The sequence below is a fragment of the Saccopteryx bilineata genome, chromosome 6 (genome assembly GCF_036850765.1).
Source record: "Saccopteryx bilineata isolate mSacBil1 chromosome 6, mSacBil1_pri_phased_curated, whole genome shotgun sequence".
Classification (NCBI taxonomy): Eukaryota; Metazoa; Chordata; class Mammalia; order Chiroptera; family Emballonuridae; genus Saccopteryx; species Saccopteryx bilineata.
Window position 1 is genome coordinate 102,341,176 of NC_089495.1, and position 10,880 is coordinate 102,352,055.

Genomic DNA, 10,880 nt, shown 5'->3' on the forward strand with positions numbered 1-10,880 from the left:
TGTCATGTCAATGTGCTTTATTGTCACTGCTGGCCTGCATTCTGAACTATTTTTCTCCACTGAGCTTTACATTTATCTGTTTTCACTGAGCACTCATCTGTTCAATAACAATACTGATAGGAGGTTCTTTCCTGACTGAATGATTGGACAAGCATGGTCGCCAAAACAGCTATATGTGTAGAAGCCCACGTTGATCTTCTCAATTGTTCTTCTCTGTGATTTTATGGAAAAATTTTGGGGAAGCAAAACCAATAGGAGGCCTAACTTCCTGGACTTAGGATCTTAAGACCAAGGTATTTTGAGTCACAGTGACATATGGATGGAATACCATGAGAAGGAGCTCGTGGACACCCATGAAAGAGAATGACAGATTGGTTCTGATCCTACCTTCTCACAAAAGCTTCTTAGAAAATGTCACCTCATTATTGAAAAGAGCACATGCTTCCACAAAACCTTCCAGGAAGTACATAGGCAAAAATTTCCCATGATTCTGCTTCTAGGAGAAAATGTGGGTCCAATGAGAAACATGTGAGCCCACATGAACTCTGGCCCTCAGGCTGGGCTGCGGAGCTGAGAGTCAAGCTCACGGACAGGCGCTGGCCGAGAGGGCTGTGTGGACGGCGAGGCCAGCTACCCGAGACTCAGGCTCCAAGGAAGTCTGTAAATAGAGATTACAGCATTTAAACATTTTCAATCTCTGTGTCCTCATGCAGGTTTGAGGTCCTTCACAGGGTTTTATAATTAACAGTGATTGCCCTGTCACGTGAATTCATTTCACACTGGCTATTTTTCTCATAGGTCCTATCTGGGGTGAAGGTGACCGTGACGGAAATCTGGGTTCGTTCTTGCTGACAGGTCATTGTGGTCCGTGTTTCTCCTGCACAACAAGGAAGCCTGGACTGCCCTGAACAACCCTCTGGAGGACTGGTCCGCAGCTGAGTCTGTCCCTCTCATCTTTATCCTGTTACTGTACATATTTCAGAAGTGTCAGTGTTTTTATAAGGCCCCACCTTGGGAGAAGCTGGAGAAATAGCCTTGGTGAGGGTGAGACAGCTTCATGCATATGAGCCTGGCTCTTTATTGATTTCCTGGAATAAGAAACCATATGTAATATGCTGGCTGTGCAAAATGTAACCCTTGACCAGCCAAAGCCATTCGTCCACCTCTCCTGTTGGGAGAAGCACATTGAAAATTCCCCACCTGGGAGGAACTTCTTCAAAAGAATATTTCACGCTAATGAATATGCTTCTTGGACTCGAATCTCAATTTAGATTTGAAAAATGATCTGATTATGTCTGGGCCGACATTTTGTTGGAGACCATCTTGAGAATAAGAATTTAGATTATGCAGGGGGTTCTTGTATGTGATCCATCTTAGAGTAGGTTTTGGGTGTATTTTGCTCCACATCCCACACAAGGGTTTGAAGTTTGGACTGCTGACCCTCTTGATTTAATGCTGTATGTTGCTCGGGAGGAGGCCCCGACAGAGTTCAGCATTTTAAAATAAAATGTTAAAACATTCTGGGAGGAAATGGAGAATAGTTCTCAGTTCCCACTGTGAGCATTTTATAGATAGTTACTGGGGAAAAAAACCACACGTCCAAACCTTAACGTCAGAGATTTATATTTTGTACACATGTTGAATTTGAGAGAATGCGACACTTTCCTCTAGTCTCAATGTTTGGTTTTGTCTTTTAAACTTGCCAGGTTCTCTGAAATGCATTCTCTAAGGAATGTTAAAAAATTTTCAATCAAGATTCTAAGTTTCAAGCAAACCCCAGAGAGCCCTGAGCAGCCGGCCGCTGCCACCAGCCCTGTTCCCAGCACACCCTGGGAGGACCCACTGCTGCGGCGAGCGCGGTCACCGTCACCCCAACCACGAGCAAGCGGGCGGGACCCGCAGCCACCACCGGCCCCACTCTGAGCGCTGCTGACAACAAACCTGGTGGCCCCAGCGGCCTCACATCAGTGGCACCTGCGGATGAGGACAGGAAGGTCATTGCAAGGAAGGTTTTGGGAACAGTAGAACGATTCAATGTAAGAAACAGATATGGTTTCATCAGCAGGAATGACACCAAGGAGGATGTATCTGTACACCAGACCGCCCTAAGGAAGAATAAACCTGGGAAGTATCTTTTAATCTAGGAGAGGAGAGACTGTAGAGCTCGGTGTTGTTGAAGAATAAGGTGTGTGGAAGCAGCAACCACTACAGGCCCTGGTGGAGTCCCCGGTGCAACGCGGGAAGCATGCAGCGGGCGATGACCTCTAGGGTTCTCCACATCGCAGGGGCCTCCACGCAGGTACCAGCGGAATTACCAGAATAGTGAGAGTGGTAAAGGGAATGAGGGGTCAGTGAGTGCTCCCAACGGCCAGCAGGGCCTGCCCTACCGCAGGCGACCATTCCCACCTTACTACATGTGGAGACCCTATGGTGTGGACACAGCATTCCAACCCTCCTGTGCAGGGAGAAGGGGTGGGTTTTCTGACAACCATGGTGCAGGACAGCGAGGTAGCCCAGTGAGGTAATATGTATCAGGGCTGTAGACCAGATTCCCCAGGGCCCTCCTCGTCAGGGACAGCTGGAGAGGATGGCCATGAAGAAGATAAGGCAAATCGAGAAAATGAGGACCAAGGTCAGCACCACATCAGGTTGGTACCCCACAACCTCCATGACCGATACAGATGCCAGAAAACTCTCAACTACAAGATCACAGACACAAAGGGAGCCGCCCCACCAGCTGAGAATATGTCTTCCCTCTAGGCTGAGGGGGGGGGAGCTTCTCTACCATCATCTGGTTTAGTCAGTCAACAATAGAAATTAATATCAAACCCCAGCAATAAGAAATGAACCAAAGATTGGAGCTGAAGGTGTTAAGGGCTTGCTTTTTGCCTGTTGACCAGATTAACGAGAGCTATCTGCGTTTTCTATGCAGCATGGGTCTTGTTTTTTATTTGTCTGTCTGTTTGTTTTTAGATGTCTCTTTTGGTAATGACAAATGTGGTTTCATTTCATTTCATTTTCTTTTTAAAAGCCTTGCTTTTCTCAATACACCTTTAAAGTTTTTTAAAAATCGTTTCATATCTGGGCAAGCTGAGACTTTTAAGAACTTTTTAAAAATTTTAAGAACTTTTAATTTGCAGTAAAAGTTTACAACTTGGGCCCTGGCCGGTTGGCTCAGCGGTAGAGCGTCGGCCTGGCGTGCGGGGGACCTGGGTTCGATTCCCAGCCAGGGCACATAGGAGAAGCGCCCATTTGCTTCTCCACCCCCCCTCCTTCCTCTCTGTCTCTCTCTTCCCCTCCCGCAGCCAAGGCTCCATTGGAGCAAAGATGGCCCAGGCGCTGGGGATGGCTCCTTGGCCTCTGCCTCAGGCACTAGAGTGAAAAAAAAAGTTTACAACTTGATTTTTTTTCCAAGAAAGTCGACACACTACAAGCACTTGTTAATAAAGTATTAAATAATAATAATTTTAAAAATGATTTAAAGTTTCCACTGCTTTGGGGGCACCAACCATGCCCAAAACTTTCTTTCTCACAGCGTGGAAATTCTGAGCTGAGAAGGCAGCCGACCGAGTGGTGTTTGAGTGCCTTGCTAAAGAATGGATTTTGACGGGCTGCTCTGAGGTAATGTGGGTTGTGAGCCCATGCAGGGTCTTGGTTACATTTCTGGTACAGCCCAAGATACATAAGGGCACATGATTACAGAAACCTTAGAAATTAAAAAATAAAAAAATGAGAGGAAGAAGTTGTGATTCAGAGAATGACCCAGAGAGGCAAAACTACATATTTTGAATGCACAGGCTCACCCTCAGCATACGGGCTGTAGGCAGTGGGGTCTGGCGAGGTGCCCCTCTCCTAATGTTCTGGGCATCATCCAATCCGCTCTAAACCAGACGTCAGCACTTTCTTGACTTTGGCTTCTCAAGTGCGACTGTGCATATGACTCCCCCTCAGGATCTTGTGAGAATGCAGATTTGGGTTCAGTAGGTTTAGGTGAAACCCAAGAATCTCCCTCACACCCAGGAAGAGAGCGCCAGCTTCTGTTTCTGGTATCAACAGGGCTGAGTGAGCATCTCCTTTAGGATGTGGCTGAACCTTGGGTACTCAACTTTGCAACACAAGAGACCAAGGAGTTGAAATTCCATTGGGGAGGGATGGAGTTTTTGGAGGTAAGAATGGGGGAGGTATTTGGGTTGGGAAACTTTAAAAAGGCAACTGTGGGGACCACCCTGAGAGCAAGGATCAAGAGGGAGAAAGGAAGACAGGGAGGAAGCATCTCCATGGAAACCCTTTTATCACCACTACTTCCAGGCCCAAGTTGGTAAGTCTCTCCTTCCGTGAGTAAATTCGGTGGTCAAATGAAGTCCACTTAGAACTTCTGTTTCTCTCTCAAGGTAATGTTATTTTAAGTTACATCTGACCTAAGGTATTTCCCTGCATGGTGACCAGATGGCCCTTAGTTCACATAGGCATCTTCTTTGTCCTACAGTCACCTGTCAAAGAAGTCTGCTTATAAGAAGGCTTTTGCTCAAAATATGTAGACAATTGGCAGCTAGTGAAACTGAAAAATTTCAAGGCCCCCTGGTTAGAGTTGGTTGTATAATGTCTAGAAAATACTTTCTAAGGTTCAGAATAGAGTTTACGCACAGAGGAAGAGTTAAACCTGAATGCTTTGCTATCATTCACAAGAGGGCATCAAGTTTTAAAGATCCCTCTGTATGGGTTGAATTGCCAGCCCCTCCCTCTCAAAAGATATGTTGAAGTCCTAACTCCCATACCTCAGATATGAGCTTATTTGCAAACAGGGTCATTGCAGATGTAATCCGTTCAGTGAGGTCACACTGGAGTAGGGTGGGCCCCTAATCCAATATGACTCGTGCCTTTGTAAGAAAAAGGCTGCATATGCACAGGAACACACAGAGGGAACACCATGTGGTGATCAAGGCAGAGCTTGCAGTGACGCACTGACAAGCGAAGGAGTGTCAAGGATGGCTGACGGCAGGAAGAAACAGGAAGAGAAGAAGCAGGACCCTCCCAGAGAGTCTTCAGAGGTGCAGCCACCTTGATTTTGGACTTCTAGCCTCCTGAATTGTAAGAAAATAAATTTCTGTTGTTTGGGGTTTCCCAATTTCTGGTACTTGGCTTCTGAAGCTATAGCAAATGAACACACCCTCTTACGGCCCTTACAGCAGGATTGTAATTGCATTTACTTGTGAGTATATCTGACCCCGCTCTGTGGACTAGGAGCTCCCAAGGTTCCCTAGACCCAACACAGACCTCAGTACATGGTGGTATATATTGGCTAAATGAACACATTTTAGGAGTTCAGATCTTAATAGTATATTTAAAATGCAAATAATAAGAATCAGCAAGGGAGAAATGCTTGCTTAGATTAGTGCATGTATTTTATTCATGACAGCATTTATTTAATTTCATTTATGATTATTTATTTTGCTGTGATTTGAAACCCAAATCAGTGGTCTCTCACTGTAACATAAATGAAACAAAAACCAAATTGTTCATCTTCTCTCTGGATGTTAAAGATGATCGTCATGTTAGTCAAATGACAGACCATGATCTTTACCACCATTTAACTTCTCAGCATCTTTGCTGGTTTCTCGCTGAAGCTGGAATGGCTGCTAAGGGACTCTTCCTGCCTGTGAGATTTATATTATTGGAGATTTAAAGCAAACACTATTTCAAAACTGGCAGTAACTTCAATAATTGACTGAAGTTAATGCCCCAAGGCAGAATTTCAGATCATCAATTTAACTTACCTGGTTCTTAATCCCTGGGAAAAAGCTGGCATGTGGAGGAATGCTGTGGATTTAAGATGTCACTACAGGAGGGACCTAGGGATTTAGAAGAGATTTGGGATGTTAATCTCATTGGGTCTCTATTCCGAGATTTGGGATGTTAATCTCATTGGGTCTCTATTCCTTTATAATTCCTTTCTGAATAGCAATTTAGCAGATACTGAATTGAGAGGGACGACTGCACGTAGGTGTCCATGCACGAACTAGAAGCAGCAGAGGGAAGGACTGGGGAGGAGCCATGTTGCAATCACTTCTGGAGGATATATAGTAGTTCCTTCCTTATCTGGAGTTTTGCTTTTCAGGGTTTCAGCTATTGCCATCACCCTCAGTTCAAAAATATGAAATATAAAGTTTCAGAAATAAACAACTCACAAATTTTAAACTGTGCCCTATTCTGAGTCACGAGATGAACTCCCGCTGTCCCGCTCTGTCCTGGCTGGGAAGGGTCGCCCCTTTGTCCAGCACATCCATGCTGTGTGTGTTCCCTACCTGTTAGTCATTTAGTATTACAGTGTCTGTGTGCAAGCAACTCTTACTTTACTTAAAAATGGCCCCAAAGTGTACGACGTAAGAGTAGTGATGCTGACAATTCTGGTAGCCAAAGAGAAACTGTGAAGGGTTCCTTTAAGCAAAAAGGTAAAAGTTCAGTGCTCTCCGTGGTTTCAGGCACCCATGGGGGGTGTCTTAGGGCTTATCCCCCATGAATAAAGGGGGGCTACTGCATGTACCTCCGCACTGTTTCCCTCCCCCAGAATTAAAGTTATGAGGCTCCTGGTGAAGTCCATCCTGACCTCACACTGATGGAGGAGAGGAAGGAACTTAGGGGGCAGCACCTGTCTGGGCCTTCCAGGAGTTTGGGAAACACCCCCTCAGCAGCCCCACGGAGCCTGGAAACACACGGGAACATCAGCCCGAGCACAGATGGGCCATGAGAGCAGAGAGGGGCTGAGTCTGTTCCCCACTTTCACGGCCAAGCGGCCCTCCCCATTGGCATTGGGATGTGGTCCCAGGAGTTTTCCTCCAGGCTTCTCAGAAGCATGAAGAGAGGATAAGAGAGGGGACCGCAACCTGCCTTCCAATCCTTCTTTCTGACCTGGGAGTCGTAGTCCCCTTTCCTCCTGACGATGTGTATGTGACTGGGGAAGAGAGGTAGGTGAGACTGCCCCCAGAAATGACACAAGACAAACTGCTGCCGTACACGATGTCCACGCAGCGTTTCCAAGTCTGCAGGGAGGACTGAAGCTGAAGTTCTAGGTGAGCATTTCCTTCTCCCACGCCTCCCAGACATGGGCCTGCATGAGGAGGGCGTCTCCTCCCGCACCCCTGATTGCTGGTCTAAATTTCTTCCCTCCAGTCATACACCCTCTACCTAGCTCTCCAGATCCTGGTACAGGGACCCCAAAGCCACTCTGTGGAAATGTTCTGCCTTTCTAAATGGTTTCTTCTAGAACCCTGTAAGCTGGAGCTCTGCCCTCCCATGCAATCGTATTTCCTGCTCAGTCATCATAGCTGTGCGTTGGGGCAGGCTGAGGACTCGTGACCGTGGCCCAGGGAAAGCGGTGGGTGGGCTGACCGTCTTACTGCTATGAAGTTGCTACTAGCAAGACAAGTACAAAACTCCCCTCAAGTACCACCCAGCCCAATCCGAGAATCCTACAAGGGGAAAGGGTGTGTTTCCAATTTGCCTACATTGGGCCTTCCCTTCTAGGACAGTGATGCCTCACTGTGCCACCCTCCTGGGCCCTGCTGCCTTTACAAGGGCACCAAGAGATGCTCGTTGTTGAGGACAAAGGCGTGGCAGCAGGCCTGATGCACTGCTTCACATGAAACTGTTTGACCCGGGTCTTCTGCTAAAAGCAGGCGGCAAGAAGGAAGGGTCTGGTGTTCACCTCCAATACAGACCCGTAGACAAACAAGAATGCTCAGGTGAAGGAAGGGCCAGGCCTCCGTGGCAAGTGCTGTGAACCCTTTGAAGCTGTGACAGCCGGGAAGGCTCAGCCTCTGGTGTTCGGGCGCCAGAGGACGTGCCCCAGAGGCGGCCCTGGGGAGGCAGGTGCGGGCAGGGAGCCTGTGAGGGGCCGGAGGTGAAAAAGCGAATTGAGCACGTGTTCAGGAGAAGTGAGGGTCGCCGTTGGCTCTGGTGGAGGAAATAATGAGGGAGGTGGGGAAAGTGGAGCAGAGCACGGGACTGAAAACCAGGCTCTGGGGTTCATACTTCATGTGAGAGGCATCCTACAGTTACTGAAGGAGTCTGGAGATCAAAGCTGCACTTTAGGGAGATTAATCCCAGAATGCTATGTAGAATGAGCTGGCGGAGAACAGGACAGGAAGAGAGGACCACTTAGGAGGAGGAGGAGGAGGAGGACGATGATAGTGGTGATGAAAAAGGTAATATCAAGTAAGACTTATAATGACATTCACTGTTTTATGTACTTTACCTCTATTATCACATTACTACGAGGAGAGGCTACTGTTTTCACCATTTTACAGACAACAAAACTAAGGAACACAGAAGTAACTTGTAAGTGTCCCCCAGCTAATAAGTGAAAGACCCAGGGTACAACCATCTATCCAACCAGGCAAAACACACTGAGCCAATGTGGGACCGTGGCTCTAGACAGGGAGGTGGGGTGTGATGTCATGAAAGCAGAGCCCACCTGATCTTATGTGAAAGCAGGGGTTACGGAGGGATTGGGAGAGGGGAAAGCAGAGGGGATCACCCAGTTTATTGCCATAGGGCCCTGGGGAACAGTGGCCATGCCGCTGACATGGGGCACCCAGAGGAGGAGCTGGTCTCTGGAACAGGGTGGAGCCCTGCTTAGCCACCAGCATCTCTGCGCTGAGCGGCTGCAGCCCCAACAGCCTCCACACTGCGTCTCCCGCCCCACCTTACACTCCGTCCTTTACCAGGAGATCTCTGCTAAAGCTCATGTGCCTTACTCTGACCTGCAAACCCTACACATAATGCCAGTCTCTGATGACGTGTCATAACCCTTGGCCTTGGTCCGCCTTGCTTCAGTCTGTCTGGTTTTTCATTTGTTCCCCATACCCACGCACTCCTACCAACCTGTGAGCCCCAGAGTGCTGGGAGTGGTCTCTCTGCACTGCGCCTGCTCCGGGCTCGGGGGCCTTGCTCACGTACTGTACCGCCTGGGCTGTGTTCTCGGTAGCAGCCCCTCCAGTAGCCACTGATCACATCTCCCAGTGTTATCAACGACCACCAATGTAATCATGTCTAAGTGTATATGTATGTTAAGTACTAGTCTCCTATTGCTGCTGGGACAAATTATCACACCTTTGGCAACTCCAAACAAAAGAAATTTATTCTCTCGCAGTCATGCAGGCCAGGAGTTCAAAATCTGCACCACTGTGCCAAATTCAAGGTGCCCATCATCAGACGCCCCCTCTCCTCCCCAGAGGCCCTAGAGATTCCGTACCTGCCTATTCTACTTCTGGTGATTGCTGGCATTTTTTGGCTTGTGGCTGAATCACCCTTTTCTTTCTTTCTTTTTCTTTTTTTTTTTAACTTTTACCTTTTACAACCTTTTTATTTTCTGTCAGTCTGAGGGCACCGGCACGCCCTCAGACCAGTCTGCGACCTCGGGCTCGGTAGTGGCAGAGTCCGGAGTTGAGCAGTCCCACTACCCCGAAATTCCTCCTTGGGCACAGTGCTCTCAGCAGAGGCCTGCCCGTCCTTCTCAATCCCGTCAGGGTCTCTGAAGAAGCAGAGATCAGGCACGACCTCCCGTGGGTGTTCACGGGAACTGGTACCATTCAGAACGTCCCGGGCCAGCACCCACCACATCAGACCCGCTGGGTGAGTCCCTGTTGTTGCACAAGGATGGCAGTGTCCACACAGCCCAGAGGAGTCTGTGTTACACAGAGCACAGTGATGGGCGGGTTGACACAGGACGCCCCCGTGAGGGGCTGGGGTCAGCCCCGGGTCATCCGCTCCGGAAGTCTCGGCTCCGGGAAGGCTACCTGGGTCTGGTCAGCGAGGGGGCCGGGAGGGCAGTGACCAGCAGCAGGGGTGGCTCCGGCGGCGGCAGCGAACCTCAGTGCAGCTCGCTGGCCCGCATTCCTGGACGATATGACACCGACGTCAGCGGGGTTTCCTGGCAACAGTGGCACGAGCGGGCAGCAGAAGCTTCTCCAGGTTCCCTTCAGATCTGTGTGCAGACGCCATCACTTCTCCTTTTGTAGACGTACTGTTGTTCCACTTGGAAGTCACGGTTGGTGCCACTAAGTGGGTTCCTGCTGCAAAGGATTCGCGGACGTTCTCCTCCTCCATTTTCTGGACATCAAAGGCTCTGGACATTGTGAGAGTTTCCCTTTAAGGTACGTGGGACCGAGTATAATGCCATATGGGCCCTCTCTGGGTCTTATACAAAAGGTTGCTCCACTTCAGTCTTCAAGACCAACATCTCTCTGCTCCATCTTCCCATCACTTTCTCCTCAGTGAGACTGTGTCAAAATATCCCTCTGCTTCCTTTTTAGAAAAATAATCTTCCCATGTCAAGGCCCTTAATTTAATCACATCTACAAAGACCCTCTCTCTGAGGAAGGTGACATTTACCGGTTCCAGGGATTAGGACATCGTATCTGTGGGGGGGCATTATCTAGTCTCCTACAATTTCTGTCCCCCTCCCACGCTCATGGAGGAGAGCTGCTGCCCCTCAGGTGCTCAGAGCTCAGTGGAAGTTCCACTGGTATTTATGAAATTAGTAAAAAATTCATATAGCCGAGTGTATTGTATTCGAAAAAGTCTTTTTCTTTATGTGTTCATAATTTAATAATAATACACTATACTGTTTTAACTTCTATAACAATAAAATAGCTTTGATATGACAGTCATCCTACATAAAGGAAAACATGATTTAATAACATGGTACTTTATGAGCTTTAGGCAAAGTAAACGTTTGAATTATCTTGTTTAAATTAAATGGGTCTTTTGTGTTTGGTTGTAGACATCACTAAGCATGTCTATTTTGCTAATACAGCAGCACGATTATAGTCTAAATCATACCATTTAATTACACGTAACTTGAATTTAAACTGAAATCTTGT

The 10,880-nt window shown here is 47.9% G+C and overlaps 1 pseudogene; it reads right to left on the minus strand.

Annotated features, from left to right (window-relative positions):
* Positions 1–9,360: 9,360 nt before the first annotated feature.
* On the minus strand, positions 9,361–10,131 carry LOC136309348 (small ribosomal subunit protein uS2-like; annotated as a pseudogene).
* Between the last annotated feature and the right edge of the window lie 749 nt (positions 10,132–10,880).